Here is a 13,696-nt window from a genome sequence, read left to right on the forward strand (position 1 = left end):
TCATCCCAGCAATTTAGGAAGTTGAGTTCTGATGACTGAGGTTCAAGGCCAGTCTAGTGGGGGGTAAGCCTGTGACACTCTCATCTTCAACTAACCACCAAAAAGCCAGAAATGGAGCTGTGGCTTAAGTGGTAGAGAGCTAGCCCTGCGCAGAGAAGCTCACAGACAGCGCTCAGGTCCTGAGTTCAAACACCAGGACTAGCCCCCACACCCACAAAAGAGAATACGCAAAACATAAATAAAATTTTGAATAATTTAAGTATTGATTTTTAACTATAAACAATACCCACATGACGAGGAATTTTTTCCCCTCTTCTTTACATAAAGAAGTCTCCCTAATTCTACAGTCATCATTTAGAGTATATGCTGACGATACAAATGATAAAGCTGAATTGTAATGAAGCAAAAGGAAGTAAGGAAAAGTAGCATTTCTTTGTCTTTAATGTTAGTGATCTTTGCACTGAAACTTCAAACCCCACCCTGTCTTCAGGGTCCATCATAATGGTCTGATCCTCCAGTATTCCCTTTCAAGAAAACCAAACATCTCCTCCCTAGTTCTTTCTTAAGTAACCTGTATTTACTATTTACTTTTGGCAGTACTGAGGTTTGAACTCAGAGCCTTGTGCTTGCTGGGCAAGTAGTCTACCTCTTGAGCCACACCTGAGCCCTTTAGGCTTCAGTGATTTTTCGTATAGGAGATGCTACTTTTTCCTAGGTCAGTCTCATAGGATTCTACTACCTCTGCCTCCCGAGAAGCTGGGATTATAGGCACACCCTACCATGTACAGTCCTAACTTATTCTCATTTTCCAGCATTTGCTATTTCTATTATGGTAATGCTATTGTCTGGATATGAATCTGCTTCCCGACTAGATAATGATTGATGGATTTCTTAAGGCTTAAATCCACTGCCCTGTTCAGCTGTGGAGACAATGGGGTGAACACGTATGAGAATGCTGTGCCTGGCTGTTTGATCATAACCCCCTTGGCATTTTCTGTATCGAAAATCAGTCAGCATCATGTCACTTGGGCCAAAAGAGCTTGTCTAGAAAAGGTCTGATAAGCTACAGTAAGAAATAGCCTCACATACACCTTGGATCTAGTCAAACTATCTCAGCCTAAAGTGATCTGATCTTGGGTTTGCTGGGGAGGCATGTCAAGAAAGCCAAGCCCAGTGTGTACTTTGATTCTGAACCTCAGCTGACAGCAGCTGTACTGTTGATTTAATGGTTCTGTGAAGGATAAAGGCGAGGATTGGCAGTGCTCACAGTGTCTTCACAGGTGAGAAGACAAAGATCTCAGACGGGACCTGGGACCTGGAAGCACATCAAAGGCCACACCTTCCCTTCTCCTGGGCTCTCAGCTTGCCTTCACTCCCTTTCTGATTGCAAACCATGAGCCACTCAGCCAGCAAACAATGCAGCTATTATACTCCTTGGAGAAGACGGATAATTACCTTCACAGCCAGGTGCCAGGAGCAAGTTTCCTTGTGTGCAATTATTGTGTGGTAAAACGGCTGAAGCTGTGTTTTTAAAAATTGTTTTCTTTCTTTCTTTCAAGTATTTACTGTCATCTTGCCAGACTTCACATTGTCAGTGTAGGGCAAATCTAGCTTTGTTTGGAACTTGGGTTCTACTGTCTGTTACTCTGTCCTTAAGCAGTATCTTACTATATTTATAGCTCCTTATCGGTGTCAATAAGTAAGGGCAACTCAGGTGCAGTAAACAGTGCAGCCCCGAAGTTTCCACTTCTCTGACCCAATCTAAACTGAATTTGGCTTTGATGGGCTAGGGTGGGGTGACAGCATCACACAGCAGAGATAGGCAGCCATGGAGGGGAGAATGTTCTTGGTAAGCATGAGTGAGGACAGGAATGAGTGAGGCCTTTAATCTTTGGGGCGATATGTCCAACAATTTCCTGTTGGCCCTCCCTTGAGCTCAATCAACATTCATGAAAATAACAAACGAACAGAGGAAATAGCAGTAGGTCCTGGCTACAGAATGTGCAATGCAGTGCTAACAGAAGGCCTGTCTCCAGAATGATTTTATTTATAGTCTCTGCTAGTAATTACAACTAGCATTTAAAACAAAAACAACCTTTTTCATGTCAGACATCATTTAAACACATGTATTATTTTATGAGTTCCCTATAACCACTGCAATAAGGTAAGATTGTTAGTTCTTTTTATATGAGGAGATTTGGGAGATTGTCAAGATAAATATCACCGCATCCCAAACATAAAATGTGGCACAACATTCATCTGATTGCAAAGCTCAAACTTTTCAAGCACTTTACTATTTGGCAGCCTCTTAACTCTGCTGGAGAATATTCAGGAAACCTCAGCAGCAACAAACACTTCAAATCAACAAGGGTCCAGCCATGGCCACATCACCGATGTTGCCAGAAAACTCTTCGCTTTTCTTTGCCTGATTTAACACAAAGACATTACTGGGTGTGATGTTTGCCATTTTACCAGGTATGATCCAGACTTGTGGGTGCCAAATAGAGTGGCCATGTGGTATGGAGATTGCACACTATGGATGGATGTGGCTGTGTGTTTCAGGGTAGCTTTTGACCCAATAACATAGATATCTCTCCTCAACATGGGTGGACAGCCCAACAAAAGGCAGACGAAGGATGAATTTACTGTCTTGTCTTATCATCTCCTGCCTTCAGGAGTGTTAACCATCAGAGCTTCTAATTCACACACTTGAACAAATGTTGCTCCGCTGGCTTTTCCAGGGGTTCAGCCTACTACAGATGACACTAGATTTCCCAGCCCCCATAGACACGTGAGGTAATTCTCCTTAATAAATTTGTATTTAAACAACATATTTTGTTTTGATCATATATTTCTGGCAAACTTGGCTAGTAGAGCACATATTTTAAAACAAATAAACTACGAACCTACAGATTGGTAGAAATTGCCCCTATCTGACCCATTAGCTAGTCCCCAAGGCTTAGAGTATAGGTGTTTATGATGCTCAGAGTTTGACAAAGACAAAACCACATGGGACCGTTAGAAGGAATGTTCCTCCATTCATACATCACCTCCCCACGTTCCATGAGTGCTAGCTTCTCTGGGCATAATGGTCATCTTACTTTGCTAAATTAACGCTACAAGTTTTTAGATTCATCAGACGCTCCAGTGACTTCAGATTCAACGAAAGGCACAAATACCCTTTGATGCATGGAAAACAGAATAGCCCCACTTCCTAAGAGTTATTTAGATCCCTGTGGCTTGAAAGGGGAATGGGATTGCCTGGAGATTCTTGAGCAGAGAAGACCCAAGATTAGCGGTCAAACATCAGTCCCTGGAAATCTACTATTTCTGCTGACAGGTTATGGGAGCTGCTTTTTCTGCTACCGTATGTTGTTATTCCTTCCATGATCCTCATATGGAAGAACTAGGTCTTCTGAGCTCCTAGTCTCTTCTTGTATTCATTTTGGCTGAAGGTTTGGGTCAACGCCCAATTCATCTCTTAAAAACTACCCAGCAGTGCTTGCATACTAGGATATGCCTTTGGGAGGGCCAGGGTTTAGATGAGGTCGTAAGGGTGGAGTCCTTATGAATGAGTTCAGTACCCTTTTATGAGTACCGAGAGAGCTTGTTTCCACCTTCTACCAGGAGAGTATATTTTTAAAAAGAAAGTTGCCGATGAGTCAGGAAACAAGACCCTCTACGAGGTATGGAATCAGCTCTTCAACTTCCATTCCAGAACTGTTGCTTAAGTTACCCAGTCAGTGATATTTTGTTCTAGCAGTCTGAGATAAGACATGCACAGGTATGCCCTCCTCTCTTTTCTCCTTCACCCTGGCCCTGTTTCTGTGGGCTTCTCTCTGTACGTTTTTCTCTCACCCCTCCATCCCCCCACCACCACATATAGTCCTGAAACACACACACACAAAACTATCATATAGAATGTTATTTTGTATAATACATGTGTCTGCAGAAATTTGAGGGTATTTTTATGTCACACTCTAAATACCTAAATGGGCACAGTTTATTGACATTCATTGGAAGCTCATTAGAAGATCTCCAGGCCTTATCTGTTCTTCACCCTGCCCTTCCCCCTTTTTTTTCCTGCTCTCCTCCTCTTTTCTCCACTCTCCTTCCTATCCCTAAGTTCCCATTGATGTCAGAAAAGAACAGTTTACCATGTTGTTCATTTCTCTTCTGCCTCTGGACTCTCCCCTTCTGTTTCTTAGGAAAGTAGGCAACTTTATTTACTACTACTGTTTTCACAAAAATGTCTATACAATTATAAAATGGAGTGTGAAAATAGAAAATGTTTCACCCTTCTCATCATCAGAATTGAGGAATTAAAATTCATAGATTAACCCAGAAAAAAATATATGTTCTTTATCTTAGAGTATTTTGATGAGCTTATAATTTGACTTCATCTGGTCATGCAAGTAGATACTATGTTCTCATTAATAACATTAGCCCTAAGCAAATTAGAAGATAATCAGTTTGTTCATAGTGTTTAAAAATGGTAAACTTTTTTTAACTGTATTTTTTTTGTCTTTTCTTTTTTGTTGGTACTGCGGATCGAACCCAGGATGCTGCATTTGCTAGGCAAGCACTTTGCCACTAAGCTACCTCCCAGCCCTTAAAAATGATAAACTTTCAAATAATTTTTGCTCGATTTTCATCAGGTGGCAGTTAATTCATGTAATGTTTTCTGACAATTTCAGCTAAGATTATTATTGAATAGGATGTGTCGATAAGAGGCTGTCTGGGCCAAATATAGTGTCCTGAGTAACGTAAGGCTGGACTGGGAATTCCGACAAATGTGAGTTTCCATCTCAGTTTGACCACTTACCACTTGTCAAATATTATGGTTTTGTGTCCAACAGAAGACATATTTAAATTCTCACCCCCAGCTTTCTGTGGATAAAGCCACCTTCACAAGTGTCATCAAACTAGGATGCCACATAGGGTTGGCCTGAGTCCAGTGTAGGATGGGTGACTTTACAAGAAGGAAATATGGACACACATACAGAAAGAACTTAATGTGACAACAATGACAAACAGAGGACTGTGTGTCCCAGAGGCAGAGGCTGCAGTGACTCCAAAACTTGTTTGCAGAAGCCAGGACGAAGCAAGACCCTGATGACACCTTGACTTCAGATACCTAGATTTTAGAACTCTGAGAAAATACATGCCATCCAAGTTGTATCATGACACTTGTTGAGTGAGAGGTAATGGCTGCCCTGAAAAACTAGGACTTTAACTCTCAGGATTACACCTATATACACTGAAAACCAGGGGCAACATCAGTATGCAATGCAAATGATATACCAATGGAAGCACTTCCATGATGAACAGAAGTATAAGGATTCATAGAACAGATGTACATCACGTTCTTTGCATCAGACCTGGCTCATATTAACTGTTTCATACAAGCTGGCTTTATTAACAAATGCTAGTGATTATCAGACACAAACACCAGCAGTTACTGAGCTCTAGGTACCTGTAATTTTAAGTCGCTCTTTCTTCAGCTCAAGCACATCAACCATCATAGAGTGTTTACCTTCATATTTCTGACTGAGTACAATTGCATGTTCTTAGTTTAGGGTTAAAAATATTGAATAGGTAACTTTCCATAAATAGGTCCAAAAGAATTGCCTGGGGGCCGGGAGTTTGGCCTAGTGGTTAAAGTGCTTGCCTAGCATGCACGAAGACCCGGGTTCGATTCCTTGGTACCACATACTTAAAAAAAGCCAGAAGTGGTGCTGAGGCTCAAGTGGTAGAGCTCTAGCCTTGAGAAAGTCCAAGGACAGTGCTCAGGCCCTGAGCTCAAGCCCAGGACTGGCAAAAAAAAAAACTTTGATGTTGATTACCTAATATCATCTATAATCCCCAGAAACTTATTATTTTTATTTTTTTGATTTTATTGTCAGGATAATGTATAGAGGGGTTACAGTTACATTTGTCAGGTAGTACGTGCATTACTTCTCACACTAAACTTGTTAAATGAATTTTCCTCGATTGACAAGACCTGGCTGGTCCCCTCGTCTTGTAAGAGCCGCCATCTTCCTGCTTCTTTGAGTTCTACAGCCATGGAAATAGAGTCCTGGCCTCCAGGATGCTGACCCAATCCTGCTCTGACGAGAGCTAAACCATCTTTAATGGATACAACATCCCTAATGCCCTTCCCTACTTCTGATTCTCTATGAGTCTTTTGTAATGCTCAGTTCTAATGTCAATTGGGATACATTCTGGTAGATAGAAAAATGGATCTTAATTTTATTGCTAAAAACATTTTTGTAGCATGTACTTACCAAATTTGTTTCTAGGAATTCCAGTATTTTTTATTTGAAAATGATAACCCTGTATAGGACAAATAATCCCCTCTGCTACCAAAAGCCCTGGGAATGTGCTGTCTTCCCTGATTTCTTTCTCTTTTTTTTTGTCAGTTGTGGGGCTTGAACTCTGGGCCTAGGCTCTGTCCATGAGCCCTTCAGCTCAAGGCTAATGCTCTACAACTTGAGCCACAGCACCACTTCCGGTTTTCTGACGGTTACTGGAGATAAGAGTCTCAGGGACTTGAGTGTCCAGGCTGGCTTTGAACTGTGATCCTCAGATCTCAGCCTCCTGAGTAGCTAGGATTACAGGTGTGAGACACCTGTGAGGGGCTTGCTTTCCCTGATTTCTTTTGAGTAATTAGTTCTCACTCAAAACCCAACTGTTCTCTGAGTTGCCTGTTTGTGTATTTTTTTTTCCATATTCCTCACTTTGATCAATTATTCCACACTTAGAAAAAAATGGGCACAGTCTTCAAAAAAAGGCACAGGTACACCTGGGTTCATAGGAGGTTCTGCATTTGGTAGGCTTTTTCCAGGCACATCGCTCTTTGGAAAGCACTAGAAGATTCTGATAACTTACAGTGTCATATGCTAGAAAGGCATTTCGGAGCCCCAGTTTTAATATGATAAAAATAATATATCATATACCAATGAGGCTTTCATTCAAATCATTTAAAATCTTCCCATGTATCATTAGAAGGGATGATTTCATTAGATGTTTCTTAAATCAATATGTAATAAAGCCTGAGGTGGGGTCAACCCATTCAACAACTGACATTCCTGAAGAATAGCTGAGATCAGGCGGAGAGGGAAGAGGCCCTGTGGATTTAGGTCACTTTGCTGGGCCCAGCATTTCACTTCTTCCAGGAGTAAGGTTTGGGCTTTGTAATGTAATGGAGGAATAAAGGATTTGTTCTCATAGTCCCTGAGATAACTCTTCTAGTCCTTTCTTGAAAAATCCATCTATTCCTTTCCAAAGCCAAAAGGAAAAAAATCAGGGCTTTCAATAAGTTGGATCTAAATCGTATAATTCTTTCTTGATAAAACTTCCGTGAGTCATTTTAGTAGAAAATGTAGATATTGAGCTAAAGAATGCTTTTTATATTATCCATTCTATGAATTTATTACTAGATATTAAATATGCAATAATCTTACAATTAAGCACCGAATGACTAATTTATTACATTGAAATAATAATATACTCCAGTGGAAATACATATGTAATATAAATAATATAAAATATACATAGATATTATTTTTTCCCTGAAAGAGTACAAGATATATGTGTAGCTACATCTCTAGTAATACATGAATTTCATCTTCCTTTTTCTGAAACCTTAGGGAATCTCTTGTGTCCTCTGTATTGATTTTTTTCATGTTAAATTAACATTATCTTTAAAAATATTTGTCTTTTCTCCTAGATTGCTAGATTGATTGATTCCCCACCACTGATGCAGTGCCCAGAATTTAATAAGTGTACACCAAGTGTTGGGAAAAGAAGCAAGAGATGCCTCTAGGTGTGTCAATAATTACACATGGATTTCACATAAAACCCAGAGTTCTGAAGGTTGATCTCATTGCCTAAGACTGCTAAACAGTGTCCCTCCAAGGTTACCCTCTGTATTTTCTGATTTTCTTCTTGCAACCTTAGCTGGGCTACTTTTGTTATTTTTTATAGACCAACCAAGTCACAGAACCTTCTCAGCTTTAGTGTGGGAAGCAGGACTCTATGGGAGACAGGTTGGAGAAACTGTGGCTCCATTTCATTGGCCACTGGAGTCATAGAAAACATATAGGAATAAGCTCTCTCTTCAAACACATGCCAAAATCCAGGCACATGTAAATACAGACTGGAGCTGGGCTTTTAGTAAATGCTCTGTATTTTTGTGGATTGAACTAATGAAGGACTCAAATAACAGGAATCGTTTTCAGTACTGTAGTGTGTGTTATCACCAGCCTTGATTTATACTGGTAAATAAATTTAACTCTGTCACTGCAAACACAATATCACTATCCTGACACTTAGTGCAATTTTTCTTCCAGGTGGAAAAAATGCAGCAATGGAAACATAGCTAACTGTGGCCAAACATTTTCATGCTATATACAGGAAGTCTGCACTGAAATGTGAGTGGTATTAACTTTTTGCATTTATGTGTGTTAGTACTGAAGCTTGGACTTGGGGTTTCACACTCTTGTGTGGCTTCTTTGATCATGGCTAGTCCTCTACCACTTGAGCCATGCCTCTCGTTTGAGTTTTTATTAATTAATTGAAAGTAGATTCTTGTGGACTTTCCTGCCTAGGCTACATCAAACTAGGAACTCTCAGATCTCTGAGTGCATAGGATTGTAGGTGTGAGCTAGTGGTACCCAAGGCCATTAGATAGATATTTATATTTATTGTATACTATACACATAAGCATATAGCATATTTCTTTAAAAATAGGAGACTAAACCAACCAAAATTTAATTATAATCAAAATCAGAGTAAAATTAAAGGATAAAAGAATAATGTCTTCATCAAACTAATCTCCACTATCTTTCTATAAAACATTTCCTCTCTTAGAGTCTCTTTCTTAATTCTTGCAAAAAAAATCCATGCATTTATAATTCAGGCTCACTTTACTCAGCAAAAATATTCTTTTCTAATGAGTTACTTGATACTCACAAGACTTCTGAGTCAATTCCATTTTTATCAAAAACAGGAAGTTGATTTTTGCCAAGAATAAATGAACGTGAATGCAGTGTTTTAAATGCAGTTCAAAGGATGGAATCCTCAAGTCTGCGCCCCATTCTGCTGCTGACAAGACAAGATCCCTCTCCTGCACAGACTATGAAATAATAATGATGCCCTTTATCAATTTAGGCTTTGTGTTCCCAAACCCTGAATCTGTTACTAAATTTCACTTAACAACAGGATCTTATTTTATCTTTAGCAAATATCCGGGGACATGGAGAAGTACTAGAGACAAACTGCATTACAGATTTTAAATTTGGAATGATGAGTAAATCAATATTTCAAAGTATAACCAGAACAGCTGCTATAAAATGAACACAAATCAGATATTGTATTGGCCAGATTCCAACACAGAAGACACACAATTTTTTTTAAAAAAAAGACTTAAGTAAAACATTACATAATGTAATAAAAGTATTAAGATGTGAAGTTTGAAAATGTTGAGGCGTAATAATTTAAATACAAGAAAAATCTGCTTTAAGCCTTTTAATACATATTGCTCTTCTGTCATTCAATCTTTTTAAGTAGAAAAGAGCAGTAGCAGATATTTTAATGGCTATGCATAAAAGCTTATAGCATATTTACTCAGATAATACAATTTATTCACCAGCATACCCTGAGAACTGTAAGATGTTAGAATACTGGATGGTATTTTTTTTTCCAAAATTGACTTTTTTGTATGTGCCCTTCCTGGAGTTTGAACTGAGGGCCTGGGCACTGCCTCTAAGATTTTGCCCAAAACTGGCCCTCTACCACTTGAGTCACAGCTCCATTATAGGCCTTTTGTTGGTTAATAGTAGTGATGAGTGTCTCCCAAACATTTCTTCCTGGGGGCTAGCTCATAACCACAATCTTCACTTCTCAGTCTTCTAACGAGCTAGAGTTAGGCATGAGCTACTGATACCTGGCCCAAAGTAGAGCTTAGTATCTTCTTGTGAAACTTTCAAATGGATCCTTTAGTCTAAGCTATTCAGTCAATTACATAAGCATTTTCCTCTTTTACTTATTGCAAAGTCAAACTCAAGGAAATTAAATTGGATGACTAGTTATTAGAACTCTTTCAGATCAGACTATGTCTAAACTTGCACCCTACGTGCACAAACACACACGTGTGTGTATATATGTATATACATGCATATGTTTCCAGTGATCACACTGTAGAGTCATCATTTACCTAAATTACAGTGCTTGAATAAGAGAAATTTTTAACGTTGGCTCCAGTGGGCAGAAAGTCTTTGAGGCTAGACAACAGTGTATTTGTGAACGAGCTCTAAACCTCATCATTCATTTCTTCCATAGTTTCTCCTATCCTGGGAAATAAAGGGGGGAAAAAACAGACACAAAGAATAGTGGTACGTGTGCACAAGTGCACACAGTCTAATACAGTTAGATTCTTTTGGGCAAATGTAGCCAACTGATATTCAGTTCATTTTATAGCTGCTCATATTTTAAAAGAATTTTTTTTTGTGGGTCGTGGGGCTTGAACCAGGCCTGGGTGCTGTTCCTGAGCACTTCAGCTCAAGGTTACCACCCTACTATTGAGCCACGCCCCACTTCCCATTTTCTAGAGGTTAATTGGAGATGATAGTCTCAGGTTCTTTTGTGCATGGGCTGGCTTTGAACCTCAGTCCTCAGATCTCAGCCTCCTTTGTAGCTAGGCTTACAAGCATGAGTCACTGTACCCAGCTTATCTGCTCATATTTTAATTCAATATTAATATCCACCATTTGCCAAAACGGCATTAGAAATGTTTCCAGCACAGACAGTTGGTACCTACCAAATATCCATGGTTCCTTTATATTTCCCTAGAGACTCCTCTTTATTCTATGCAGCTGAGTTCTTCTCAGGTAGGCAAAAGGGATCTTTGCTTTTTGCTTCAATTTTTCCCTAATTTGCCTTAGAGAAAAACTTGAAAGAAACTCTGTTTCTAGTTTGCTCTAATGGATTCTTATATACTGACAACCTGCATCTTCTCATTTAAAGTTACCCTTATATCTTACAGTTCTGATGGTCAGCAGTTCAACGGAGGTCTCTGAGCTGAAATCAAGATGTCTAGAAGACCTAGAAAAGTATCTTTTGGACCTCAACATGCCCAGTTTTTATAGGACACCTGCATTCTGTGGATTTTGACCCCTTCCTTCCACTTCCAAGCTCACAGTGGCAAATTGGGAGCCTCTCAGGTCACATTCCTCTAAGTCTTCTGTAGCTAGATCTTCCTCTAACTTACTTGGGAAAGATTCTCAGTCCTTAAGGATTTGTGTCACTAGATTGGAACTTCTTGGATAACCTACAGTGATTATCGCCTTGATGTTATAAATTCTAAAATCACATCTGCCGAGACTATCTTGTCATGTGAGGTGGTACACGATAAGACTCCAGCAATGATGATGTGGGTATATTGTGGGCCCTTATTCTGCTTCTGTGGAGATTATATGGGGAGATGCTAGAATATGAGATAAGGAGTCTTGTCCATGCCGTAACAAGTGATCCAAAAATTATGGGCCCATGTTGAACATGAATAGGAAGACAGAACATTTTTTGTCGAGCCAGTGAGATTTGATGTTGTTCTCTGTGGCAGCAGCATTCATCATGAACATGATATGGCAAAGAATGTGTTCAGATTTGTTTGGCCTGAGGGGCTGGGCTTTCCATTGCAACAGATAACAATATATAGGCATTTACAGGAATAAAATCACTTTCTTGTTTTTGGATTCCCTAGCATTTTGTAGCAAAAACAAATAAGAACATAACAATTACAAAAATATTAGATTGGACAGGGACTGATTAAAAATATTTGTTTTATTTTTGTTTTTTTTTGTTTTATGTATGAGACATGGTCTTGCTGGGTAGCTCAGGCCAGCCTCAAGCTCGTGATCCTCTGTCTTCACCCTCCCAACGGTCATTTTCAGTAATCCTTTTACTGCAAAGAACTATGTTAGGCAAAAGATATTACCTATGGCTGTGGTCATTGATAATCTTCTACTCAACACAGTTGGTGCCCAATGCACAGGAAGAGAAAGAGCTAAAAGAATCAGGATATACTTCATGGTTTCTGGCCAAGGCTTGATACCCGATGCACAAACACAGATAGTTCTTTCTTCCCATATATCAGGCAACAGTGTGGAAGCTCTTGGGAAGAAGAATTCTGACTACATTAGAGTTTGATCATTTCTTGGGTTATGGGCAAGTAATTAGAGCTTCTACTAATTTATATATACATATATGTGCATATATGTATATACTAATACATATATATATGCATATAGATAGTAGAGAAACATGATAAAAACCTATCTTGGATATAGATGTCATATTTCCTAGAGTACAATTAACTATCATAGTTCTAGGCCCAATGTGTAGCTTTACCCTTATTACTATAAGTCAATAGTGAAAAGAATGTAAGACAGAGCTTAATATTCAGCTTGTGGTATTGTTCATCACCTTAGCAGCCTAGCCAGACCTGTAAGATCCAGGCTTTCCTGGACAACTTGAGACTAAATAAGGCTGTAGGCACTATGGTTTGTCTTAAATCCTATATTAAAGAGTTTTTGAAGGATACAGAGCGAGACACATTAAGACATTTTGGGAAAACTGAATATTTAGGAAGTTTTACTATTTGAAACTAATAGTTATTCTTTGAAATGGATAATTGGTCAACATCATTACATTTCATTTCTTTTGTAAACAGTTTACTCCACATATTCTTACATCAGATTAGGAGAAAGCTAAAACATTCCTTACCTCGTTTACAAAGAAAAAAACTAAAAAGATGCCAACAGAATCCTTTTATATGCTCCATGAAGATTTGAAAAGGCTATAAATATTAATTTCAATCCCAGATCACTCAAATGTAAGTGCTCTCAAAGTGATATTGCAAATAGTTTCAAGTTATGCAATAGCGTAAATGGCTAAATAACAGAATAAGTCACCATTTGCCATATGAAAAGATCGGCTGAGAGTAAGGAAATCAGTCAGAGAAAAAGATCCATTAAACAATGTCAGCTTGGATGATTGTGAAGAGTTCAAATGGCATGTTCTATTCATTAATTTCTATGAGTATGCTTTCTAAAAAAATAACCTTTCTATTTTAGAAGAGTGTTAGGTTTACAGAAAGAGAGTGCCTAGTTTTTGCACCTCTACTGTTTTCAATTCACATTACTATGGTACGTTCCCTACAAGAAAGAATCCAACACTGGTAATTCCTCTACACTGACTCCCACAATTCATTGGATTTTATTAGCTTCTGCCCTAACATCTTGTAACTCCAGAATCCTCAGCCAGCACTGCATCCCTGGTCTGTTACTTCCTCAGACATGTCTTGGGTTCATGACCTTTTAAAATTTAAAGAGTACGAGTAACGGATTACATAGACCGTCATTCTATTCGGTTTGCCTGTTATTTACCTCATGATTATATTGGAATTATGGGTCTTGGTGAAGAATATTACAGAGATACAGTATGCTACAGTTTGCTTCTGAGAAAAAAAATGATCCGAAGGCTGTGTTTTAAAGGTTCAGTCTCTAGCCATGCACTCAGAACTCTGGGAAGTCAGTAGACCTTGCTGGAGGAATTTATAGGAATCCTGATGGAAAGTTATTGAGAGTATGCTTTAGAGAAGGACATTGCCTCCCCTAGACCCTCTGTGTATCCT

This window comes from Megascapheus bottae, chromosome 1 (genome assembly GCF_031878675.1).
Source record: "Megascapheus bottae isolate mThoBot1 chromosome 1, mThoBot2.hap1, whole genome shotgun sequence".
NCBI classification, from domain to species: Eukaryota; Metazoa; Chordata; class Mammalia; order Rodentia; family Geomyidae; genus Megascapheus; species Megascapheus bottae.